General features: G+C 44.1%; 1 non-coding gene across 1 annotated transcript; it reads right to left on the bottom strand.

The window, feature by feature from the left end:
- Positions 1–6,887: 6,887 nt before the first annotated feature.
- LOC142875780 (U6 spliceosomal RNA) lies at positions 6,888–6,995 on the bottom strand. Its single transcript, XR_012923070.1, has one exon. It is a non-coding gene; the product is annotated as a U6 spliceosomal RNA (small nuclear RNA).
- Positions 6,996–27,070: the final 20,075 nt, after the last annotated feature.

Here is a 27,070-nt window from a genome sequence, read left to right as displayed (position 1 = left end):
TGCCCAGCAAATCTAAGGTATTATCAGGATTAAGGCCTATATGAATCATTCCCTCAATGGAATGTCCATCACCCGGAGGCTAGGGTGGGGCTGGAAAAAGACTGGATAACTTCAGTGAACTCATTATTGCATGGACCTCCGGGGATAGTTTCACAAGTCCTATGGTGCTTCGATGGGAAGACTTGGTTTTGCACACCAAAGGTGTGTAATTGAGTCCCTTAAACATTAAATTGCAATTATAATTTGATATTAGAAAGGCAGATGAGTTTATAGCCATACCACCCTGAACACATCTAATCTCATCTGATCTCAGAAGCTAAGCAGGGTTAGAGCCTGGTTAGTACTTGGATGGGAAAATCAGATGAAATCAAATGATTCACAAGTTTTTATCAGGTAACCACAGAGACCATTGTACATACTGATAGTTGCAAAAATTAGCATAATCTCTTACTTTCAGGAGTTTGAAGATGCTTTTAAGTTGATAGAAGAAACAAAGCCACAAACCATAAGCACACACTCACACATGCACATAGACATCAGTATTCAGAGATATGGAGAGGGCCACATTTATTTACAGGTTGATAAACTGAGTCAAGGATATTTGAAAATATCCTGTCAACTACCCCAGAAAGAAATTAGACTGTGATGGGCCTAGAATTCAGGTTCTGTTCTTTAGCCCCCAATTATGCTGACAACAAACAATGGAGTTGATGTTTACATGGGGGATAGTTAAGTTTTAAAGTCAGCTCATAGGGTGAAAATTATGTATAATAAAAACTATAGGCAGGTCACGCCGTAATCCTAGCACTCTGGGATGCCGAGGCGGGTGGATTGCTCAAGGTCAGGAGTTCGAAACCAGCCTGAGCAAGAGCGAGACCCTATGAATTAATTTATTAAAAATAAATTAATTGGCCAACTAATATATATATATATAATTAGCCAGGCATGGTGGCACATGCCTGTAGTCCCAGCCACTCAGGAGGCTGAGGCCATAGGATTGCTTGAGCCCAGGAGTTTGAGGTTGCTGTGAGCTAGGCTGATGCCACGGCACTCACTCTAGCCTGTGCAACAAAACAAGACTCTGTCTCAAAAATAACACTATACTTGAAAAAATTCTTAAATCCATAAATTCAGCAAAGTCTCAGGTTACAAAAACGTCTCAGGCACACAAATTAGTATCATTCCTATGCACCAACACAGTCAAGCTGAGAATCAAATCAAAGACTCAGTACCCTTCACAATAGCAACAAAGAAAATAAAATACCTAGGAATATATTTAACCAAGGAGGTGAAAGACCTCTATAGGGAGAACTTCAAAACACTGAGGAAGGAAATAGCAGATGTAAACAAATGGAAAAACATACCATACTCATGGATCGGCAGAATCAACATTGCTAAAATGTCTGTACTACCCAAAGTGATTTACAGATTGAATGCAATCCCCATCAAAATATCAACATCATTTTTCACAGATCTAGAAAAACTAATTCTATGCTTTTCATGGAACCAGAAAAGACCCCAAATAGCCAAAGCACCTTTAAACAAAAGGAACAAATCAGGAGGCATCACTTTACCAGACTCCAAGCTATTCTACAAGACTATAGTAACCAAAGCAGCATTGTATGGGCACAAGAACAGAGACATAGACCAACGGATCCGAACTGAGAACCCAGATAAAAAACCATCCTCATTTTGCCACCAGATCTTTGACAAAGCAGGCAAAACTATTCAATGGGGTAAAGAATCCCTATTCAATAAATGGTGCTGGTAAAATTGGATAGCCACATATAGAAGACTGAAATGGGATCCACACTTCTCACCACTCACAAAAATTAATTCAAGATGGATAATAGACTTAAACCTAAGACATGAAACTATAATAATTCTAGAAGAAAATGTTGGAAAAATTCTTATAGATATCAGCATAGACAAGGAATTTATGAAGAAAATCCCAAAGGCAATCATAGCAACAACAAAAATAAATAAATGGAACTGGTTAAATTAAAAAGCTTCTGCATGGCCAAGGAAACAATCAACAGAGCAAATGGACAACCTACAGAATGGGAGAAAATATTTGCATGCAATACTTTTGACAAAGGGCTAATAATCAGATTCTATAAAGAACTCAAGCAAATCAGCAAGAAAAAAAATCAAATGACCCCATTAAAAAGTGGGCAAAAGACATGAACAGGAACTTTTCCAAAGTAGATAGACTAATGGCCAATAAACATATGAAAAAATGCTCAACGTCTCTAATCATCAGAGAAATGCAAATCAAAACCACTATGACATATCATCTAACTCCAGTGAGAATGGCTTTCATCAAAAAGTCCCAAAACAATAGATGCTGGTGTGGATGCAGAGAGAAAGGAACATTTATACACTGTTGGTGGGACTGCAAACTAGTACAGCCTCTATAGAAAGTAGCATGAAGATACCTCAAAGAACTGAAAGTACCATTTGATCCAGCAATCCCATTATTGTATATTTATCCAAAGGAAAAAAAGTCATTTTATTAAAAAGACACTTGCACTCAAATGTTTATTGCAGCACAATTCACAATCACAAAGACATGGAATCAACCCAAGTGCCCATCAATACATGAGTGGATTAATAAAATGTGGTATATGTATACCATGGAGTGCTACTCAGCCATAAAAAAATGGTGAATTAATACCTTTTGTAACAACCTGGGTGCAACTGGAGACCATTCTTCTAAGTGAAGTATCACAAGAATGGAAAATCAAACACCACTTGTACTCACTATTAAATTGGAGCTAATCAATTGACACCCATGTGCACATATGTTAGTAAAACTCAACGGAAATCAAGCAGGTGCAAGTGGGGAGGAGAGGATGGGTAAATTCACACCTAACGGGTATAATGCACACCATCTGGGTGATGGGCACAGTTATAACTTTGACTAAAACTGTACAAAAGCAATTCATGTAACCAAAACATTTGTATCCCCACAATATTCTGAAATTTTTAAAAAAAATCCTTAATAAACCATAAAATAGAATAGATGTGCCCATACTTACATGCCTGTCTAAAGACATCTCCATAAGTCAACCTAGCTAGTTTTTCCTCCTGGATAAGAGCAGTGCTCTATAAATTGAGTACTAGATGGAGTATTTTCCACCTCCCACCCCTATCCTCTCCCTCTGCAAGATATATATATATGTATATATATATATATATATGTATAAAATGTATATATATTGAAGTCCCACCAACAGTGTGCATATGTGTGTGAGTGTATATATATATATATATATATATATATATATATATATATCTTTAAATACCAGAATCACACTCATTGCAGCAAAATGCTACATCATGACAGGCACATGGCAAATGAGACCAAATAAGCAAAGAGCAGATACACCTCTCTAATCCCACATCGTCTCTGAATAGAATCACCTGCACTAAGTCTTTGCATTTTAAGTCCCAACTCTAAAGTCCGCAGATCCTAATTGCCTCTGCGCAAAGAAGCAAACCTGTTTCTAAAGGTTCATTTTTCAAAAAATTGACTTTATTGATGTATAATCTATAAACATAAAACTCACATATTTTAAGGTATAGTTTGACAAGTTTGGCAAATGTATATATCCATGTAACTACCACCACACTGAAGAAATAGAATATTTCCATCCCCCAAAAGCAGTTCAATTATGGAAATTATTCAATTTCCACCCCTGCCACTAGGCAACTATTGATACATTTCCCTTTTCTAGAATGTTCTAGAATCTCATATAATTATAATTTCCATTTTCTAGAATTTCATATAAATAGAATCATATAGCATGTACTCTTTTGTAAAAATCACCCATTTAAACAAGGGTTTAATCCATTTGTAGAAAGGTAATAATTGCAGAAAGTGGTGAAGCCTTTGAATGTAACTCCTTGAAAGGAGTGCCCAGGTCAATTCTTGAAGACAGGAGAATCAAATAATCAAACTCAAGAGACCTCAATAAGGTCAACTTCAGTAGAAGAATACTTTGGGATAGATCATTATGGAAGATGAAAGCAGATAAAAACCATTTTTAAATGTGGCAGTAAGAAGGAAGTAGGAAGTAGAAAATGCCGGGAAATCAGTATCAAACCTAATTTTCAGTCCTAGTTTTGTCACTTTCAAGCTGTATGACTTTTGGAGATTCATGTGCCCAATCTGATCCTGGTTCCTTTGTCTATATACTAAAGGCATTGGTGCTGAGCACAGTGGCTCATGCCTATAATCCCAGCACTTTGGGAGGCTGAGGTGGGAGGATCATTTGCAGTCAAGAGTTTGAGACCAGCCTGGACAACATAGTGAGACCCCATTCTACAAAAAAAAAAAATTTTCAATTAACTGGGAGTGGAGGTACATGCCTGTAGTCCCAGTTACTCAGGAGACTGAGCCAGGAGAATTACCTGAGCCCAGGAGTTGGAGGTCTTAAAAAAAGGCATTAGACCCATATATGATTTTTGAGCAGTTGTACTGCTCAAAACATAAACTTCATGAGAACAGCAACTTTGTCCTTTGCTGCTGTGACCTCAGCACCTAGCAAAATCCTACCATTCAATAAATACTCGTCGAATGAATGAATGAGTCTATGCTCTCTTCTAGCTCTGACGTCCAATCAGTTTTGGTGGAATCATCTGATGTAATGTTGGCTCCTCAGCCCCTGCCAGCTGCCCATGAGGCTCGACCCAAACTACCCTTTTGACCAAACAACCCATGTACACATAAAAACTAAAAGTTAATCCTGCCCACCCATTAAAAGTCATTGAGACAAACACTTCCCGTTTACTCAAAAGGAGAAACAGCCTCCAGCCTCCCAGGAGAGCCAAGGGTGGAGAACAAAATGGCAAATAATCTGACCCTATAATTTGTGGCAGTAAAATTCATGACATATAGGTCTTCTAATGGGGTACACTTAGTGGACAAATGAGGCTGAAAGGTCAGGTGTGTGACCTTCTAGAATTACTAAGATGATTGTAAGCGTAGTTTTCCCTAGCTTAGCAGCTTTCATTCTGAAAGTTTGGCAACCTCTATCACATGGCAAAGGACCTTACTCCAAAGGTTGCAAACTCAAATGCCAAACGGGCTGAATAAGCAATGAATGAAGTGGGCTGGGAATATGCCAGTATAGAATATGAGAAGTGTAGCCAGCTGAAAGAACATGATGAAACTCAAAAAAAAAAAAAAAAAAAAAAAAACTAATTCAGTTTTAAAAATGCTTTGCTGGCAAAAGTATCGCTTCCAGAATTAGGTCCCTGAGCTGCCAGTTTGGGATTACATCGTGATTGTATTCGTGATAGTGGGAGCCTTTCCAGCTGCAGCTCAATACTCCTTGGATGATAATAATAGATTATGGTAATGGACTAGGGTTTTATTGGGCAAAAAAAAAAAATCTGATGAAATGAGTTCCTTTTATCATCTTTTCTCTCCACCTTCTACCCAGTAAAGTACCCACTCCAGTGTCTGGGTTTTTTACTCATTTCCCAATTTCACCTTGGCTACTTTGAAGCAAACTTAACTTCAGTGTGTTCAAAACTCCAAAAACTCCAATTCTCATTTGTCAAGGCTGATTTTTTTTCTCTCTCTCTCTCTTTCTCCCTCTCTCTCCAGCCCCCTCCCCAACCCTGTCCCCATGACTTCTTCCCACGGCAGAAGTTGGTCTGTTTTATTCCTCAACCCTCCATCCCCTTCATGATTTTTGACCCTGGCAACCAAGCTTTCTCTTTTGTAACCTTCAAGTTGATGCTTCTCTTTCTATTATAAAAACTACCTGGTAGGTAAACCTATTCACACAATAGTATTAATGACAACATATTATTCCTCCAAGAATGTTTCGTTTCAGAGAGGATATATGGCAATACTGAATGCAAAGGAACACACCCAGGCAATGAAACAAAACTAATCCATGGCCAATTGACCTTTTAGGTGACCTGAGATCACATGACCCTTTCACCTTGTCAGTGGAATAAGGACGACTGAGAGCCAGGTAAAATCCCCTGCTATGAAGTAGGAAGAACAAAGCTGACTGGAAGGAAGGCTAGTAGTTAGGGGGTTGGGTTCATATTTCAATTCTTCTTCTTACTGGAAGATCTTAGGCAAGTTACTTGTCTATGCCTCAGTTTTCCCATCTCTAAGTTGGAGCAAATGACACCACCTACCTTATAGGTTGCTGTGAGTATTAAAAGAGTTAATATATCTAAAGTTCAAAAAGAGAGGTTGGCACATACTAAGAATTAAATGAGTGCTAGTTGTTATTGTCTGCAAATTACAGGTAGTACCTACTTCACAGGGTTGGAGAATTAAAATGATACCCGCATCAAGGCACTTAGCACAGTGGTTAGTGCACAGTAAATGCTCAATAAATTTCTATGGTTATTTGAGGGCATGGTAGGCTAAATAATGGTCATATTATGGTAAGCTGACTATTAGTCAAGGTTCACCAGAGAAACAGAACCAATATGATATATTGGTTCTTATATATATTATATAAAGGAAGATTTATTATAGGAATTGGGTTATGTGATTATGGAGGCTAAGTCCCCCGATCTGCTATCTGCAAGTTGGAGAACCAGAAAAGCTAGTAATGTGATTGAGTCCAATTCTGAAGGCCTGAGAATTGAGTGGCTGGTGGTCTAAGTGCTAGTCTGAGTCCTAAAGCTGCGGAACCAGGAGCACTGATGTCCAACGTCTCAGGGCAGGCGAGGATGGCTGTCTCGGCTCGAGCAAAGCGAGCAAAGTCACCCTTCCTCCACGTTTGTGTTCTACTCCAGTAGTCAGCAAGTTGGACGATGTGGGTAGGTCTTCTTTCCTCACTGCGTGACTCAGTTGCTGATCTCTTGTAGAAACACCCTCACAGACACACCCAAAAATAATGTGGGGTTGGTTTGTTGTTTTTTTTTAAAACTTTGCATGTCATCCTTGCCCAGAGGCCATGCTAATCTTTTCTGTACGTTTCCAATTATCGTATATGCGCTGCCAAAATAAGCACTAGAAATAATGTTTTATCATCTGTTTGAGCATCCTTTGCCCCAGTCAAGCTGACACATAAAATTAAACATCACAATCTCCAAAGATTCCTAGGTCCTAACACCTGGAACCTCTGAATGTTACCTTATATGGCAAAGGGGGCTTGGTAGGATTTTGAGATGGGGAGATTATTCTGGATTATCTGGGTGGACCCTAAATTAACCACAAGTGTCCTGTAAGAGAGAGGCAGAGGGAGATTAGACTACAAAAGAGAAGAAGGCCACAGGGCAGAAGCAGAGGGAAGCAGATTCAAAGATAGAAGATGGCAGGCCACTGGCTTTGAAGATGAAGGAGCCACAAGCCAAGAAATATAGGGCAGCCACCACAAGCTAAAAGAGGTAGGAAACAGATTCTCCCCAGGAGGCTCCAGAAGGAACCAGTCCTACTGGCACATGGATTTTAACCTTAAAGACTCACTCAGACTTCTTATTTTTAGAACTGTAAGGGAATAAATTTCTCTTGCGTAAAGCCACTAAGAGTGGGGTCGTATGTTATAGCCGTGGTAGGAAACTAATACAGAGTCCTCATTTTATCCTGAGTATCCCATAAAGCACAGTACGATCTTCAAGGAAGTCAGAGGAATAAGAATCCTTAAGGATAAACAGAAACAATAACCCCCTTTGGGGAAAACATGTTGATACCTCTCTTGACCGTTGAGAGAATCCAGTTAAACCTTCTTTTGCCCTGGGTGTAGAGAGAAGGAAAAGAGATGATGGTCCTAATCTATTTGCAGCAGTGCAAGAGTCAACAGCCAAAACTGTCATTTTTGCAGGTTTTTTTTAAACAATAGAGTTTGTTATTTCTTTTCTAAATGCATGAGCAGGGCCAGTGGAGAAGCTGGAAGGGGACAGCTAAGATTAGCTTCCAAGCTCCCACCGAGACCTTGAGTGGCTGTCAGCTCTGCAGGGAACAGCAGCAAACCGTCACGCAAATGGCCTATAAAAAAAGGCCTTGTCGGAGGCACCTTGACCTGCCCGGGCTTCTCTGGTACTCGGATTCCCAGCGGCCGTCCCAGGGTTACGCTCCCTCGCATGATGTATTTCCCCTGCCTTTTTTAGAGCTGCATTATGCTTGCTCCAGGAAACAGCCTCTTCCTTCTCATAAACACAGCCTTGGGTTTCTGACCAAGCACCCTGCCACTCCGTGGCACCTTGTCCATCCATCACACCTTGCTGTCACCCTGGCTGCGATTATGGAGAACTGGTCCAACTCCAGAGGTGAAGTTAGGGTGTGGAGAAGGAAGGGGCAAGCCCTGGGAGCAGCTGAGGGTCACACACACCCCGATTCCAGCCACTGATGAATTCCTTGGAAGCTGGCTAGCCTGTACAGTGAGCAAGCCTTTCCGATGACCCAGCAAGTGTTGTGGAAAGGTCTTGACAAGGTCACCACCAGAGCCAGGCTCGATTTTTCCACTCCCTCAGCTTCGTGTGCACAGCTCGGGGACAGGATAGAACACAGATGCCACAGAGAGGCAAAATTCTGCAAGGAGTGTGTACCCATGCAAGAGAAGGCAAGATATAGTGAAAACCCCAGCTCCTTGTAAGCAAGGTGGATGCAGCTGAAGATATGATTTGAAGGGTCAACATGAACCCCCCCCCCCCAAATATATGCTCCATTGGCTCTGGCAGTGCACCTAGAGTTCCCACTAATGGCTTAAAAAGAGATGACGTTTATTGAGTGCTACTATGTGCTAGGCACTATTCTCAGTGTCTCACTCAATCTTCTCCACCATCCTATCAAGTGGGTATCATTATTACCCTGTTTTACAGATAAGAAAATTGAGGTACAGAAATGTTAATAAGCTACAAAAGATCATGGAGTTGGTAAGTAGTAGAGCCGAGATTCAAACCCAGGTCATAGCCCAGCGCCCACACTGCCCACCATCATGCTGTCCTGCTTCTCAAGGGCAGCCAAAACATTGAAGGTAGGACTGTCGATGCAGTGATTATCCAGGAGGGTGAATGTATCAAAAGATTATTCCCTCTGCTGCACCTAAGTCTCGCCCCTTCCTTCTCTCCACTATGGGTTCTCTCTGAAGTTGGATCAGTTCTCCACCATCACAGACAGGGACATTGAGGGAGCCTTCTAGAGTCCTGGAAATGTTCAATGTCAGGGTCTGGCTTGTGGCTACACAGCATAGACTGTGTAGCCACAAAAATTCAGCAAGGAGTGCACTTAAGATTTGTGCACTTTCCTGTTTGTTCATAGTATATCTTAATTAAACACACACACAATCTGTCTTATTTTCCTTTCTCCTCCCCACTGCCCTCTCATTATTACCAGGACCTTTCCTGTGAATATTTTGAGTCACGTAGAAAGAAAGGAAAGCCATTCAGTGCACAGAAACTGTGAAAGAATGCATTGTGGAAGTTGTAGGATGCTTAGACCCCTATAATGTTTCAAAATACAAACAACTGCCTCTTTCAAGGAGAACATAACCGATCAGCACCACGAATTAGCCTTCAACTTAATAGAACAACTTCATGCAATACTTCAAAAGGAAAATATATATTATTAAATCACTTTGGATGAATCAACTGATACTACTGATTTGGCACAGGTTTTATACTTCATTTGAGTGATAACAGAAGATTTTCTTTGCTGCAAAGAGTTACTTGGGCACTCTTACGAGTAGAACACAGGGAATAGATATCTTCAACAACTTTCAAGATAAATGTGGTGAAGTTGGACTGAATTTGGTAAATTTAGTGAGTGTATGTACAGACAATGCACCTTCTATTACAGGAAAATATGAAGGGTTTATTGTACAGATAAAAAAAAAGTGTTCACAGATCCATATGCTCTCATTTGTTTTCATTGTATCTTGCATCAGCAAAATCTCTGTGCTAAAGCTACTACTCTAAGTGACCCTTTGCAACAATTTATAAGTATTATTAATTATATTCCTGCAAATACAACACAGCATCATCAGTTTCATAACATGCTAAAGTTGAAGGATGAGATATTCGGTGTGGATTTGCCATATCATTCTAAAGTGCATTGGCTATCACAGGGTCAGGTGATAGCCAAAATTTTTTCTCTCTGAGAACAGATAGTTAAATTTTATGAAGAACAGAATCAGCAATATGAATTATTGAAAGAAAATGTCTATAGGATGCAGCATTTCTGCGTGATATCATGTCAAATCAAAACGGCTTGAACATTTCTTTGCAAGGTAAAACTAAGTCTATATGTGATGTGTGGCAAAAAGTCCAAGCATTTCAAAAAAAGCTATCTTTTCCCAAAACAATTCTTCTTCAAAAGGACATTTCAGGTGAATTTTCCCCAGTTAGCAATCAATGAGCAGGATGATGTATGTAAGTCATTTGAAGAATGCACAGCTGTTATAGTTTTTTTTAGGGAAGCACACAAAGGTTGAAAACTTCTAAGTAAATAGGTAACAGTAATATATGTGGGTAAAGGAAAGTATACAATGAAAGAAGGGAACTTCTGATTCCCAGCAATGTTTTATTTCTTTACCTGGTGGTGAGTTTATAAGTGTTTGTATTGTTGTTGTTGTTATTATTAAAACTGAAGATATGTTTTATATACTGCTTTTTGAGTTTTTACTACACACACACACAATAACTATATAGAAGAAAAAAATCCATAATCCTAATACCTAGTCACAAGTATTAACATTTTCAAGTATTTCCTTTCATCTTTTTTTTCTGTGCCCTTTATATAATTGAGATTATACTGTACATACATTTTTCCCATTTTATTTATTTATTTATTTATTTTATTTCGGCATATTATGGGGGTACAGATTTTAAGGTTTCAATAAATGCCCATTGGCCGGGCGCGGTGGCTCACGCCTGTAATCCTAGCACTCTGGGAGGCCGAGGTGGGCGGATTGCTCAAGTTCAGGAGTTCGAAACTAGCCTGAGCAAGAGTGAGACCTAGCCTCTACTATAAATAGAAAGAAATTAATTGGCCAACTAATATATATAGAAAAAATTAGCCGGGCATGGTGGCGCATGCCTGTAATCCCAGCTACTCGGGAGGCCGAGGCAGGAGGATTGCTTGAGCCCAGGAGTTTGAGGTTGCTGTGAGCTAGGCTGACGCCATGGCACTCACTCTAGCCTGGGCAACAAAGCGAGACTCTGTCTCAAAAAAAATAAATAAATAAATAAAAATAAAAATAAAATAAATGCCCATTCTTCCCTCCCCCTACAAGTCTGAGTCTCCAGCATGACCATCCCCCAGATGGTGCACATCTCACTCATTATATATATACATACATTTTTAATATATTTGTTTTTGAGGGACTGTCCAACATAAGTTTATATTATTAAATTCTTTGCATATTTATCATTTTAGGAGCCATGTAATATTATATAATATTGCATTGAAACTTCCCTATTCCAAAGAATATAACTCTTGGGAATAACATGGACTGAATCTTTGTGCTGGTAGAAGCTTCTATGTGAAAATGCTTGCAGGGTAATTCAGAATGTTCCCCCACTTCCTCATCACCCTCTCAAAACCACCCCCTTCCTTCAAAGTCTAGCTTAAATACCCTACATCCTCCAGTATTCCTTCCCTGACCACCCTCCAGAGAGACCCCCTCCTCTAACCTTCCAGCCTTCTTGTTATCTATTCTGCCTCTTTTTTTTATAGCTATCTGTGTTCATTTCTTTCTCCCCGGGTACACTCTAAGTTTTTGGGAACAGAAACCTGTCTCTAGAGGGTCTGGAAAATACTAAGGGCTCCAAAAGTAATAACCAAATACATTTGAAAAGCTAATTTTTTATTCTTTGCCTTAATGTTCTACATTACAAATAGTTTATATAAATCACTTATGGGTGTTCACTCAAATTGAAGGTTCACAAATGGAAACACATTCTGTTTGTCCATAATTGCCACATTCAGAAATTAAGAACATGACCACCCCCACTGTCCCTGACAATAGATTCAATATTTGCTTTGAAGTCTGGATTGAGTAATATTTGAGTTCTAAAAATAACATTTATGTTTATTATCTGCCAGAAGTTTGCATGAATCTATAATTTAATTCTCACAGTAACACTATGAGGTAAATCTATTTAGATTCCTCATTTTACAGTTGAGGAAACTGAGTCATTTGCTCAAGGTCAACCAGCTTGTATTTGGAGGAATTAGAAGCCCAACCCAGATGTACCTGATTGTTATATTCCTCAGAAATAAAAGCATAAAATCTAAATTTTTATCTCCAACTCTCAGTTCCATATTGAAAATTAATTCTCCATCAAATGGCTAACACTTGTGAATATACATTTTTATTGAGAAATACAAAAGACTATTAAATAAGGCTTAGAAGAAAAACAAGAAAGAAATCCACAATTTCACCACCTAACAAATACTGCCATTTTAGAGTTTTCTCTTCCAATCTTTCCATATATATATATATATATCTTTATTTTTTATTTATTTATTTTTTTGAGACAGAGTCTTACTTTGTTGTCCAGGCTAGAATGAGTGCCATGGTGTCAGCCTAGCTCACAGCAACCTCAAATTCCTGGGCTCAAGCAATCCTGCTGCCTCAACCTCCCGAGTAGCTGGGACTACAGCCATGTGCCACCATGCCCAGCTTATTTTTTCTATATATATTAGTTGGCCAATTAATTTGTTTCTATTTATAGTAGAGACGGGTCTCGCTCTTGCTCAGGCTGGTTTTGAACTCCTGACCTCGAGCAATCCTCCTGCCTCAGCCTCCCAGAGTGCTAGGATTATAGGCGTGAGCCACCACGCCCGGCATATATATATATCTTTAAAAAGAAAAAAATCCTCAGACAATTGTGCATGTTCTTTTTAAGCAGAGGAGTCTGTTTAGGGGTAGGTAAAGACAAAGGTAGCACTGAAGACAAACTTCAGCTATTCCACAGGTTGGCTCAGGGCTCATCTTGCATCAGATGGAAACCTGAAAATATAACATAAGGAAGATTAAGGTGCAATTACTAAGGAGCTGGTTTTCTGCACACTCAAAGACAGCTTGCGTGTAGCAGGGCACTCCTGGGTACGATGAGGGCAGAAGTTAATAGCACTGGCTTGTGTCTTAAGTGTCATATGTTATGTCTTCAGCTGCTGAATGTGTAGCAAACAGTAAAATATAATTTACTGGAAAATGTTCGGCTGCATTCTTAATTCTTAATTGTCCAGTTATTGGAAGTCCATTTTCCTGAGAAAGACATCAGGCGTATATTCTCTTCTCTCTTCTCTCTCTCTCTCTGGTAGGCAGAATAATGATCTCCAAAGATGCCCATACCCTAATCTCTGGAAGCTGTGAATATTTTACCTTTCATGGCAAAGAGGATTTTGCACTGTGATTAAGCATACAGACCTTGATGTGAGCAGCTTGTCTTGGATTATCCAGGCGAGCCCAACCTAATCACATCAATTCCTAAAAGCAGAGAACTTTTCTGAGCTGTGGTCAGGGAGAGAGGTGACTGCAGAAGGGTCAGCGAGAGAGGGCGACTCAGCCTGGCATGGCTGGCTTTGAAGATGGACACAGGAGGCCACCAGCCAAAGCATGCAGGCCGCCTCTAGAAACTGGAAAATGCAAGGAAGTGAATTCTTCCCTAGAGCTTCCAGAAAGGCAGATACCTTGATTTCAGCCCCGTGAGACCTGTGTAAGACTTCTGACCTTTATAAGATAAAAAATTTTCATTTTCAACAGATAAATGGATAAAGGAAGCATGGTTTATATATACAATGAAATATTATTCAGCCATAAAAAGGAAGGAAATCCAGCCATTTGCAACAACATGAATGTAACTTGAAGGCACTATGCTAAGTGAAATAAATCAGACAGAGAAAGACAAACAGTGTGTGATCTCACGTATATGTGGAATAGAATCCAAGAAAAAAGCTGAACTCATAGAAAAAGAGAGTAGAATGGCAGTTGCCAGGGGTTGCCAGGAGGTGGGGGAAATAGGGAGATGTTGGTCAAAGGGTACAAACTTTCAGTTATAAGATGAAGGCGTGAGCCACTGTGGGAGGCTTCTGAAGCAGGAGGATTGCTCGAGGCCAGGAGTTCAAGGCTAGCCTGGGCAACATAGCAAGACCCTCTACAAACAAAACAAAAACCTCATGGTCTAAATCAGTTACCCATTACAACAGGAAAGACAGGTCCTCAATTAATCAATATGCTAAAAGCTCTTCCTCCCTTCCAATAAGACTTCTTTGGCCTTGGCAATTGCACACACATCAAATCAAGCCTGGATCAAAAGAACCGCTGGTTGTCAGGGTTACTTAAGATTGATAGTGATTAGAAAGGGTATTGGTGAAAATCCCTTAAAAATAGTGATCACTTTGTCACTCATTTCTGTATCCTCCACAGCTTGTAGGTCAAGGCCTGGTCCATGGCAAGTTGTTATGAGTGAATGCAAGAATGACAGCCCCAAAGGTGCCAGCTCAGAAGACTCTGTAAGGGAGCTCAGAACTCACCAGCACCTGAAAGCAGAACAGAAGCTGGTGCTTAGAGCAGTCGGAGAAATTATACAGGGCTTGCCACTGACCATGTGGTTATGCCCTGAACTCACCACCAGCAAGTATGGGAGTTAAAATTGGCATTTACTTATAGTGGACTACCTCTACCACAAACAATGTGGTCTTTGACAAATTTCCCTCCCCATGTGTAAAATATAGAATCAAAGTGAGGATGGGGGCTAGTTAATTTCTGAAGTCTTTTCAGAGCCTCTGCCAGCACTTTGGGACCCTTCCCCAAGATGCCCCAACTCAGCTTCCTCCCTGGATATTCTTCCATGCCTCAGCCTGCTGTGCCCACCAAGTTTATGTACACCACCTCCAAGGATCTCCACACAAGAGCTTATGCCTGGAATCCTGCTTTCCCACCCCACTTCTCAGCTCTCCAAGGAGATCTTCCTTTCATTATCCAAATGGCCAACCAAAGTGCTATTGCTAACCAGTAAAGTCCAGATGCAGTGATTCTCATACCTTTTTGTGAAAATGGTCCTCTGAGGATTAAGTTGAAAATGCAGTTTTCTGGGTCTGCTCACAGAGTAGGTCTTAGAAGGGACCCTAGAATCTTCTAACAAACACCCATCAAAGATTCTGATGCAGATGATCCAAAGACCACTCTTTCAGATGACATGATCTAGGTTTTGGCCCTAGAACAGAGTTGCTTAACCTGGCAGTTGTGAATTCCCAAGAGATGTGAGGATCAAATACAGGGACTCCATGAACTAAAAGAGGAAAAAATACAGGCATACTTTGGAGATACTCTAGGGTCAGTTCCAGACCACCTAAATGAAGCAAGTCACACAAATTTTTTGGCTTCCCACTATACGTGGAAATTATGTTTATACTATAGTCTATTAAATGTGCAATACCATTATGTCTAAAAATGCACACACCTTAATTTTAAAATACTTTATTGCTAAAAAATGCTAACAATCATCTGAGCCTTCATCAAGTCATGATCTTTTTGCTGGTGGAGGGTCTTGCCTCAATGTTGATGGCTGCCAACTGATCAAGGTGGGGGCTGAGAATTGGGGTTACCATGCGGATTTCTTAAAAGAAGATAATGAAGTTTGCCGCATCAATTGACTCTTCATGAAAGATTTTTCTGTAGTATGCGATGGTATTTCATAGCACTTTACTCACAGTAGAACTTCTTTCAAAATTGGAGTCAATCCTCTAAAATCCTGCTGCTGCTTTATCAGCTAAGTTTGTGTAATATTCTAAATCCTTTGTTGTTATTTCAACAATGTTCACAGCATCTTCACCAGGAGTAGATTCCATCTCAAGAAACCACTTTCTTTGTTCACCCATAAAAAGCAAGTCCTCATCCATTAAAGTTTTATCATGAGACTGTAGCAATTCAGTCACATCTTAAGGCTCCATTTCTAATGCCAGTTCTCCAGCTATTTCTACCAAATCTGCAGTTAGTTTCTCCTCTGAAGTCTTGAACCCCTCAAAGTCATCCATAAGGGTTGGAATAAACTTCTTCTAAACTCTGTTAATATTGATGTTTGACCTCCTCCCATGAATTACAAATGTTCTCAATGGCATCTAGAATGGTGAAAACCTTCCTTTCTATACATTTATTTTTATTAATTCTAACTGGAATTTAGCATTTCTTTCTTTTGAATGTATTTTGATGTAGGCAACAAACCCAGTAATATTAGTAGTACCTGTGACTTTGTCACCAATAGAAATCATTGATATTGTTATAGCATATTACTGTTGCCGTAGGTATCTTGAAATTCCATTTGAACTCATCACTGCTTTGAAATTACAGTTGTTAGACCTGCCACTAGATTTTGTTATCCAGTCAATAAAGAAGTATGTATATTACTATAACTTTATTTTTTTAAAAGATTTTGATAATTGCATTTCAAGATCATTGGTTTCCTCTGTGATCTATGTATTTTATTTTACACATTTATAAATAGTAGTCAGGGTGGTGGTGTCTACAGGCTTCACCAGATGCCAAAGGGTCCTTAGCACAAAAATGAGTTTAAAAGTCCTGTTTTAGACAGAGCCAGGTATGCCAAAGAATCAAAAACAATTTATAGCATCCTCTGCTCTCTGTTTTCTTTCTCTTGCCTCTCCCAAAAAGCCAACCCTTAAGCCAGGTAGTGGACTCCACAGGAATCAGAGTTCTCTGAGCTAAAGAAGGAACAGTTCTTAGCACAGACTATGTCCTCAAAATGACCTTGGCAAGGGTTAGGAAAGGCTGGGTTCTCTTGCAGCTGCCCTTGGCCTGGACAACCTGTCCCTTTGTTTTCCCAATCAAACTGAGCCACCCTTCCTAGTTCAAAAATCCACTGTTTGATATAAATATTGACTTGAGGGGTTAAGAAAACCACTCTCTAGATGAGCAGAAACTTCCTGGAATATTTCACAAAATAGTCATCAGAAATAGAAACTCAGACGGCATGGTGGCTCATGCCTGTAGTCTCAGAACTTTGGGAGGCTGAGGTAGGAGGATTATTTGGGGCGAGGAATTTGAGACTAGCCTAGGCAACACAGTGACCCTGTCTCTACGAAAAAGAAAAAAGGAAAGAAGGAAGGAAGGAAGGAAGGAAGGAAGGAAGGAAGGAAGGAAGGAAGGAAGGTAGGTAAACTCAGGGAGGTGGAGAACTAGGACTGCCCACCTGGTTGTGTGCTAGCCCTATCACCCCTATTTGATTTCATATGTAGAGGCTGGCCCAAGAATAAATAGGGTGGGCATATCATTTTGGAAAGAGAAGTTAAAGAAGCAAGGCCATACAAGCTGGCCAAATGCCTGTCCCAGCTTATGGGGTGTTTGGGCAGTGCCCACTAATTACAGTTTCCTCCTGCTTTATAGACTCCTAAGTAGCTGCTGAAAGCACTATCCAGTTTACAAATGAGAAAGGAGCCTGGAACACAGCACCCTGGCCCCTGGGTAGCGGTGAGGGTGAGGGGAGCCATCTACACTGGCTGCTCCCTGCTAAGAGTTTATCTTCGCATGCACAGCCGGAAAAGAATCAGCATTCTTGGGCTTGTGACTTGAAGAAAATTAATGACTAAGCAGGACGCGTCCTAAGGACTCTCCACCCTGGCAGTCCTAACACCATGGCAGATTTCTCAGTTAGGAGGAATGCCCCACCACCTTCTGGCTTTAGCCAAAACTGGGATTTCTTAGAAGGGGGTGGCAATCAGAGGCCATAAATCTTAGAGAACCTTCACGGTTTTACAAGGGAGTTCTCCCTCTAGAGGTCTATTTACAACGCAGCCGAAATCTCCGTGTTAATGGACCTGGGATAATGGTGTTTACTTTACCGCGATAAAGCGCTCAGCTTCCTGGGGGAGCGGCTGTAAAATGTCCTGGAAGAAGGGGTGGAAGGGGGCGCCGTAAAGCGGGCGCTGGAAGGGCGGGGGGGCGGGGGGCACCAGGTTCTCTTCCAGGCCGGCCCCTGCCCTCCACCCCCTAGGCCAGGCTGTGAAGCCCAGGCCTCACGGGCGAGCACGGTTCCCACATAAATCACCAGCGCCAGAGTCTCGGGAAAAGGCGCATTTTTCATTGCTGGCTGCAAGGCAACTCCAGACAGCCAACGAGAAACAGAAGTTGTCTTTAGATAAACCGTTTACCGGAGCGCGCGTTCTGGCAGTGCGGGCCGCAGAGCACAGGGCAACCCTGGCCTGGCGCTGCGCCCCCGCCCCCGCCAGCCGATCACCTCCCAGAGGGCCCCCGGAAACACCCAGACCTTCCCAAGGGCCGGTCCCACGAGCTCCCGCGGGAGAGGAGAGAGGGAGCCAAGAGGGAAGGAAAGGGAGAACTTCAGGGTCTGGGAAACGAGAAGTGGTGCGCAGGAAGACACACCACATTTACCAGCGGTGTGATCTCAGCAGGTGACTTTACCTCTCTGAACTTCAGGAGTACTTCAGTTGTAAAACAAAAAGTACTACCCTCAGTCCGTGTTCAAAGTGAACAGATTAAATGAAATGAGATTTGTATAACCTGTAGAGCCAAAGTTATGAATCAGAGGTCCGTGGATGGACCTAGGGGATTCTCAAGGGTTGCATGTACCCCGGGCGTCCTTCAGGGGAGAGGGTCCAGCGCTTATATCAGCATCCCAAACCAGGGCTCGAACCCCAAAACGTGGGGAATCATGGCCCTAGTTCTGTGGACAGACTGGATGGGTAGAGTTCTGGCTCTGCCACTTCCTCTAGCTGCCAGCGAGATCTTGCTCAAGTTAGGGAAGCCTCCTGTCTCCCCTTCTATTAAAAGGGAAAATAATAGTTCCTAGGATTGTTGGGAAAATAAAAGCACTTAGCATGGTGGCTAGCACATAGTAAATGCTAACTTACTGTTAACTATATTTACACATCGCCCCTAGCCCGTAACGAAGACGCCTGGCTTCAAAACCAAGAATTCTAGGCCTAGCCTTTTCAAGCTGAAGACTGCCAAGATCCAAGAAACCTTCTACGTTGGCCCTGGGCACCAGTGGGGAACCCGCCCGCTGCCAGATGGTGGCCTTTCTATGGCTTTTGGGAAGGCACTGCATCGGGTCGGTGCGAAGCCGCATCTTTCTCCTGAGCGTGCAGCAGGAGTGCTCATGCACGCCCAGGGCTGGTGCTGCAGGGCCTCTCCAATCTGGGGAGGTGCGGGTTAGCTGGGCGGCCGCCCTTTGAAGGCGGCTCTAACCCCGCCAGGCGCCTGGGGCTTGGCCCTAATCCGGATTTGGAGGACGAAACTCTAAGCCAGCGGCCACCGACTGGGGGGCAATCAAAGCGGCGGCCATCCGAGTAGCTCCTGGTCTTGTTTACTTGTTGACATGTGCGCACCCAAGCGAGACGACCCGGAGTTTGGAATCGGCCTTTGGAGAAGCGGGTAGGGGCTCCAGGAGCAGTCGTATCCAGCCTCCACCCGGCTGGAGGCTGAGGCTTCCGATTGCGGCAGACAAGTTTCCTTCCCTTCTAAGGTCAGAGGTCGAGCCTGAGAGAGGCTTGCTCCCCCATCCCTCCAGGCCCACCCCACGAGGCGTCCTGGAGCCCCGCTTCCAGCCGCGCCTCCTTCTCCCCTCCCGGCTCGCCATCCATTAGTATAATCCCCTGTCCAAACACTGCGGCCGGGAAGGCCAGACGTTTGGTGTAAACAGACCGGGGGGACTGGTCTAACGATATAAATAAAATAACCATTAATAGCACAAATCGTTCGATGATCCGGAGGCCGAGCACCCCGGGACTCCAGCCTCGCCCGGGTTTGTGTACACAGCGTGGACACCACGCATCCGTCAGGTGAACCAGGGGTCCTTGTCCCCGCCGAAATCTAAATCCAGCGCAGGTGAGGTCCCCTCAAGCGCGTCAACGGTGACCCGGCTCCTAACATTCACAGGCTGTGACACGCGCGCGGCTCGGGACAGACGCACACACTGAGGTCGCTGTGCCGCAGCGGCCTGCGTCAACGTAACCGCCTGGGCCCACCCCAAACAGCAGAACTGCGGTGAATCCAGCTCCTCACAGATTTCTGCACGTGTGCGGCCAGCCACCGCCCAAGGACGCCCCATCGGCAGCTTGGGATCCAGCGCGCACAGGGATCCAGACCTCACACCCAGAAGCGGAAAGCCTCAGCCTCCACTTGTCCCAGGGTTACTGATAGTAAACTAACGTTTATTGAGCGCTCATTGTGCCAGGCACCGAACTGAGTGGTCCACAGAGGTAATCTCCTTTAATCTTTAGGCAACCTATGACGTAGGTACTTTTATTAATAGTATTCCCAATTCCACAAATCAGAAAAGCAGAAACCTCAGAGAAGTTAAAGAATCTGCCCGAAGATCTAGTGAAGGCAGGATTTGAATCGCCGACTCTGCGTCGGGAAGCGCACAGCGCATGCGCAAGACGCAGGCACTTGCCCAGACCCCGAAGCAGGTTTCCAAGTTCTGAAGCCTCGTTCCAGCTCATCCCCGGGGCAGAGTGGTCTGAGAGGTCTGGACAGAGGCCGGAGGGGAGCCGCCTGGAAAAACCCTGTGACCTGTTCCCAGAGACTCAGCAGTGGGGTCTCACGGTGCTCCCAGAAGCCTTGCGGCCCTGCCCCGGCGTTGGGGCTGAAGACGCTGCTCCCAGGGCGGGGGCGCCAGAGCCCGGGAGGAGGCTGGGGGGGGGGGGGCTCCCGGACAGCAGGTCAGCCCAGGGGCCCCACACACTCGGGGAAAGGTCTCCCTAGGCCCATGGCGGTGGAGTCCTGGTTCCTGGAGTTTGGCTGGGGCAGCATGTTCTCTCCAGTCCACCATGGTGGCGCCTAACTCACGGGCCTGGAAGTCTTGCACCCACCCCTTACTTGCCTGAAATTACTTGGACAAGTAATTTCATTTCTTGGGGTCTCAATTTCCAGGGCTGTAAAATGAGGGGAGCAGGCCATGACACTTGTCTTATAGGAGTGTAGTAGCCATAGGAAGAGATCGTGTATGTGGAAGGCTTTGCTCACGGTGGGAAGTTTATCATCATGCCTAGTGTTAACTTAAGGTAGGCAGGGCGCAGAGCTGGCTGGTAGCCCCACACGGAAAGGGAAGTGAAGGACTGAGGTAGTAGAAAGGAAGCAGCTTTGAGGGGGGTGCCAGGCGGGTGGGAAGGGGAGGGGAGGGGTCTCGGTTGCACCATCCAGCCGTGTTTATTGTCAAGGCAGCTTCAAGTCAATCCTGTCACCGGGGCACATTCTTCTCAGGGCTGTGAACCACTGCCTGGGCCCTGCAGGAAGATTTGAGGAGGGGGAGGGCTGTGGAGTACAGAGCAGGAATTCGCAGAAGCAGAGAGAAGGTGCCTGGGCAGGCAGTGCCTGTGTGCACACAGCCTGGTAGCTGGCTGGGGCTGCCCAGGGGAGGCAGAGGAGCGAAGAAAGGAAGCTGAGTGTCAAGGCCAAGAACTTTAATGACTTTGGGCAACTTACCTCACCTCTCTGAGCCTCAGTTTCCTACTCTGTGAAATGGTTATATTAATAGGGCCAAAGACAAGAGCTGTTGCAAGAAGCAGAAGCAATAACAATGGTGGACACTTAGCAAGAGTTTGCAGCAGCCTGGTGCTGTTCTGGAATCACCTAATTCTCCCAGCCCTTTGGAGGTCACTTGCCCATGGCCTGCCAGTTTATGTGTGAGGTTTGGGGGTGAGGGAGGCTCTTAACTACTGAACCCATAGGTGCTTGTAGGAAAGCCAAAAACAGTACCTGGTATTATCCATATGGTCATTGGTGATGGGATTACTATTGTCATTATTGTCAGCTGTATTATTTCTACCATTATGCTGCTCACTACTAACTCAAAGAGGTAATCATCATTAACTCCTTTACAGAGAAGGAAATAGGCTCAGAGAGGGTGACTTGCCTAAGGTCACACAGCAGGTCTGGAGCCTGAGAAGAGAGATTAGAAACCAAGTGAATCTGAAGGTCAGATATTCTCACTCACAACAGAGGGAAAAGGAGAGGAGTGGTCCAGTGCAGGGTGAGGTACGGAGGCCTGGGTGGGAGAGGGACGCCTACCTCTGGGGTTCATCCTGGGCAGCTGATTTATTTGCATTCCATCAGGGACACTAATTGGCCAGATCTTTATCTAAACACCATAACAATGACATGAGACTTTGGGGATTTGTTTACAGCAGCTAAAAATGATGCATTTGTGGGAGTGGGAAGCTGGGTCGGAGCAAGAGATTTGTTTGCTGTTACAGAGAGTGGGGAGCGGCTGTTGAGGGGGAGAAGAGGCTGAGAGGAGGCTGTTGGTCATTCTCTATTTCCCAAAATTCTCAAAATTTCTCAAAAAGAAAGCACAAAATTTGATAATTAAATGCTTTTTTCCTACGTAGAAAAATGGAGTGCCTGGGAATTCTGCTCCCTGATCTCTGCTCAGCTGGAGAAGTTCAGTGTTTCCTGCCTGTGCCTGGGCTAGATCTTACACCCTGCCCTAGCCACCATCACAAGAACGTTTTCTACTCCTCTATCCAAAATGCTCTGTAAGCACTTTTCTTTGATCACTTCTTTTACTGTTTCTTTTACTGTAGGGCCTGTAAAGTCTACATCATTATTATCTTCTTTTGAAGGTGAGAAAATTTCAAAGGCAGCAGGGCCCATCTTCAAACCTAGGTCTGGTAGACTCCGGGCCAGTGCTCCACCCCAAGACAGAGACATGAAGTATGATTATAACTTAGAAAAAGCCTCATCTCCCTGGGCCCCACTGAAACACCCAGCCTTCTCACTCTGTATGCAGAGAAGGGTGACATAGGTGCCAGCCTTTACACATGAATGCTCATGAGGTCTGTGTATATCCATTCACATACATGCTTACTGGCTTACTGGTTGTAGGAGATGTAAGACGTTCACATGTGCCCGCATAGGTGCTGACTCAGTGTGGGGACACAGTATGTACACATACAGGCCACAGAGGCCATCCTCGCTGCTATACTAATTTGGGGATATGGCATGTGGAGTTTTAAAAAGTCTAAATTGCAGAATATTTTAATATGGTTTTATTACTTTCAAGAACACACAGCCATTACAATGCTGGTAATAAAATTTACTTCCTCTACAGCTTAGACAAGTCCTTATGGGACTGCTTTGTAGAAGACTAATCATAATGACCCCATAAATTACCTGTATGGAAATAGTGCATCTGATAGTCATGGAAGCTAATTTTAATCTTGGATCATTTAAATATTTATCTCCAAATTTCATGTCACTACCAGTAATTCACATTATTGTGAGGGAAAAAAAGAGGGGTAGGAAGGAGAGGGACTCAGAATGAGTGCTGGCCAGCCCTCCTGTAATGGCCACACACTCTGAAAGAACAGAGATGCTGACATGGCATCTACACTTATGGGGAGTCCTGAGTGCCTTCTTCCCCATGCCTATCCACATGTGCACATGCTGTGTTCACATAGGAAAGCTCCTACCTCTTCAAGGAGAAAGACAAATCTGTAGAAACATATGTATCAGGTCTTCATCCATCTATTGCAAACCCATATTTCTCAGGGTGATGCAACTGCTGCCAATCTCAGAAACATGGTTGCAGATGGACGATAAAAGGATGGAGGGTAGTTTGCTGCCTACCATGCAGCTAGGGAGCCCAACTCTCAGGGGAGAAGTTCTAAGGCCCAGTCTCCTCTCAAGAGGCTGGTAACTCAGTGGCCCCACGGGCCCCCATTAGGGAGAAGGTAAGGGATTATGGGTGGACCCAGAAGAGCTACAGAATACTCAGTCCTTGCCTCCACCAGTGAGAAGCCAGGGCCCCCATTTTCCTCTCTCAGATTTGGCCCCTGCATTTTAAGGCAGTCCCTGAAGTGCCTCCCAGTTGGGGTAATCTCAAGACTAAACAACCCCCAATCTAATGTGGGACTGGCAGAAAAAAATGGAAGGCCAGTCTGCTCTCATCTGTGTGTAGTGGGGTGGGTGCCTGGTCTGGGAGCCCCCATCTGCTCTCAAGGGATGCCTGGGACCAGGCCTCATGGTCACCTCCAGCTCTGCTCCTGTTCTCTGCAGACTGCCACAATAGAAGGAAGCAGAGGCTCCTCAGGATCTGCCTGGAGTGGGGATTTCCATGGGGAGGGCAGCCAAGCCTCCCACCTGGAGCCCCACAGACCAGCTAGAGCCCCTTGCTGCTAGGGGGTGGGGGGCTGGGAGTTGGCAGAGGTCTTACCAGCTGGAGCACAGCACAGAGTAGGTTGCAATTCATAAGCCCAAGGGTGCATGAGCATTTTCATGAGCAGGCCCAGAAAACAGTAAGCACTGGGGTAGGATGTGGGGAAGAGGTCTGGGGCTACTGAGTGTGGGGTCTTGCTCACTTAGTCTGACCCCGCCCTGTGCCGCCCTCCTGTGCAAACCGGATTCCCTTCACATAGAGAACTCCAGTGGAGTCCAGGATCACAAAGCCCTAGAGAGCATCAGAGTAGAAGGGGGTAGGAAGGGAGGAGAAAAGGGGAATGAAATAAGTTGGGGGAGGAGGGAGTGAGAAAAGGAGTGGGAGCGAAACAGGTGGGGAGGAGTGGAGACCAAAGGAAGCTGGGGAGATGGGGGAGGAGGTGAAGGAGAAAGGAAGTGGGGGAAGGGGAGTGAGGAAAAGGGGGAGTGAGGAAGGGAAGGGGTGGAAGGGTAAGAGGTGGGCTGCGTGTAAGAGGAAGGGGCCAAGAAGGGGAATAGACTGGCCGCAGGAGTTGTGGGGGGCTGGACTCAGAGGCGCTGCCGGGTCTCTGGATGCGCGAACCTCCAGAGGTAAGAAGACCCTTTCCTCCTGTGGGAAGGCGTGTAGGGAGATCGACGGGAGTTTGAGAACCTAGAGGCAGGTTTGAGGACAAAGGCCGGGCCAGCTCGGACGGGCCAGGTCTCCACACCGCGCCCTCCCACCCCGCCCTTCTCTGGGGCCCCAGGCCCTTGGCTGGCGGATGGAGAGAGGCGCCAGGGCAGAAAGCCCAGCGCAAACGGTCCTGAGCAGCGCCGACCAAGTGCACGGGCTTGGAGACGCGGCGGCCGGTGGCGAGTAGGGCCGAGTGAGGCTTGGCGGCCTCACAGCCCGGCAGCCCGCAGCTGCGGAACCCCTGACCTCCGACCTGACACACCAGCGTTCCTGCAGGGCGAGGCTGCGAAGTGCAGAGGCCTGGACAGAGCTCCCAGGGCGCGTCACGCCTTTTGACCCCTGTGGCCGTGCGTCCTGGGGCGCCGCACCCTCCTGGGGCCTCGGTCCTCTCCAGGTCGGATCCCAGGCGAATCCGAGCAGGGCCAGCAGCCACGGCCCCACCTCACCTCCACACCCCCGCAGGGTCAGGTGAGTCCGGACTGTGGGGATAATTCGGTGGCCCGGAGCTTCAAGAGCCAAGGGCAAGTGGGCTGCCAGAGCGGCAGACCGGCGTCCGCGGACAGAGCAAAGGTCCCGCCAACCCAGGGAACCGCTCTCCCAGTGCCGAGCAAAGCCGGAACCTCCAGGCTGGACGCGGCGGGGGCTAGATAAGGCGTTTCGTAACTACGAGACTGCGGCAAACGTTGCTTCCCAGGTGAGAAGGGTCTTTTTCCGTTCTCAAACTGTTTAAAGGTATTCACTCCAATGTGGCCCCCTGGGAGATTTGGGGAAAACTTTCTACGTCCTGGGAGGCCGAGATCCCACGGAGCCGGCCTGAGGTTGAGAGCGGAAAGCGCCAAGAAGATAGCGCTAGGAAGAGACACGAAGAATCTCTGCCTCTTGGAACTGATAACCACATTTCTCTCTTTTCCCCTCTACTGCTCCGTGATGCGCATAGAGCAACCAGGTTCTCTGATTTATGAGAAAATTAATTCACCAAAGACTGTAGCAGCTCTTCTGAAGTCAGATTATATTTTAAAAGGTCTATAGACGTTGAAATATCACTACAGAAAGTTAAACTCATAATAACAACAAAAAGAGTTAAGGAACGCATTCAGAATTCCAATTTAATCCCCACGTTAAAACTGCTCACTGCACTCCCAAATAGCACACATAGTACAAATAAATGTCTGTATACAGACGTCCTTTATTCAGGCAGTTTTGTTCGAAAAAAAATATTTTCATTTGACAAAGGTTCAGTCTTTTCGATATGAATGTTTTATTGACAACTGGTTTGGGTGAGAAAAGCTTAACTTACATTTTTATCTTTAAAATTTTTGGACGGGGGCAGATACACATAGACATTAAAAGTCCTCTCTCTGAGAAATCGAAACTCATTCTCAGCAAGGGCTTGTAATTTACAAGGAACTACAGGAATTACTGGATTTGGACTGATTTTCTCCCAGGGAAGAAAAATGCTAGAAAACTCAATTCCAAACAAAATCTAGGAAAATTTGGCATTTATGCAAACACAAACAAAACAAGCTAAATGCTCAAAACAGCATTTTAAAATCTCTTACAAAATTACTTCAACAAGAAAAAAATACTCTTAAGAAATTAGATTAATGTTTTCTAGGACTGACCAACCCAGTTGACATTTCTTTAAAAGCAGAAAATATATTCACCCTTCTCACAGTTAAAATGCTATTGCCTCTAGACTGTTCAAAATTTAGCATAGCTTTCTAACATCTCACAACAGAAAACTAAACCAAAACACACACACTACCCCCACCACCAACAGCAACAAATTAAAAATCCATTTAGTGTTGCTGATAAAGAGGAAACTTTTTTCTCTTGTTTCTTTCTCTCTCTTTTTCTTTTTTGGTAAGATGTCACTGAAAATGAAATTTTTAGGAGAGCAGTAAAAAAGATAAAAAGTTCACCTGAAATGTTATATAGTTTTGGCTACCTTGAGTTCACCACGGGATGATTTTTCATATTTTAATAGAAAATCACTTCTGATAGTGGTACTATATTTATATTAGAAAGCCACCATAACAACTTTCAACATTTTTGTGGCCATGTTTACATAATTAAGTGGCTATTTGAATAGCTGGGGGGCAAAAAGATAAGCAGTGGCATATATAAAATTAACAGTTATCTGCATATGTTTATATGTATATTAAGCAATGTTTGTGTAGAAAACAGTATGGGAACACTTTACATGTTTCAAAAAATTATCACATTTTTATTTGATAATGTAATACATTAGCGCGGGGTTTTTCAAAAATAAGTAAAAAGGAACAATTATGCATCT

Source organism: Microcebus murinus, chromosome 14 (genome assembly GCF_040939455.1).
Source record: "Microcebus murinus isolate Inina chromosome 14, M.murinus_Inina_mat1.0, whole genome shotgun sequence".
Lineage (NCBI taxonomy): Eukaryota > Metazoa > Chordata > Mammalia > Primates > Cheirogaleidae > Microcebus > Microcebus murinus.
This window is presented reverse-complemented; position numbering and strand designations above follow the sequence as displayed.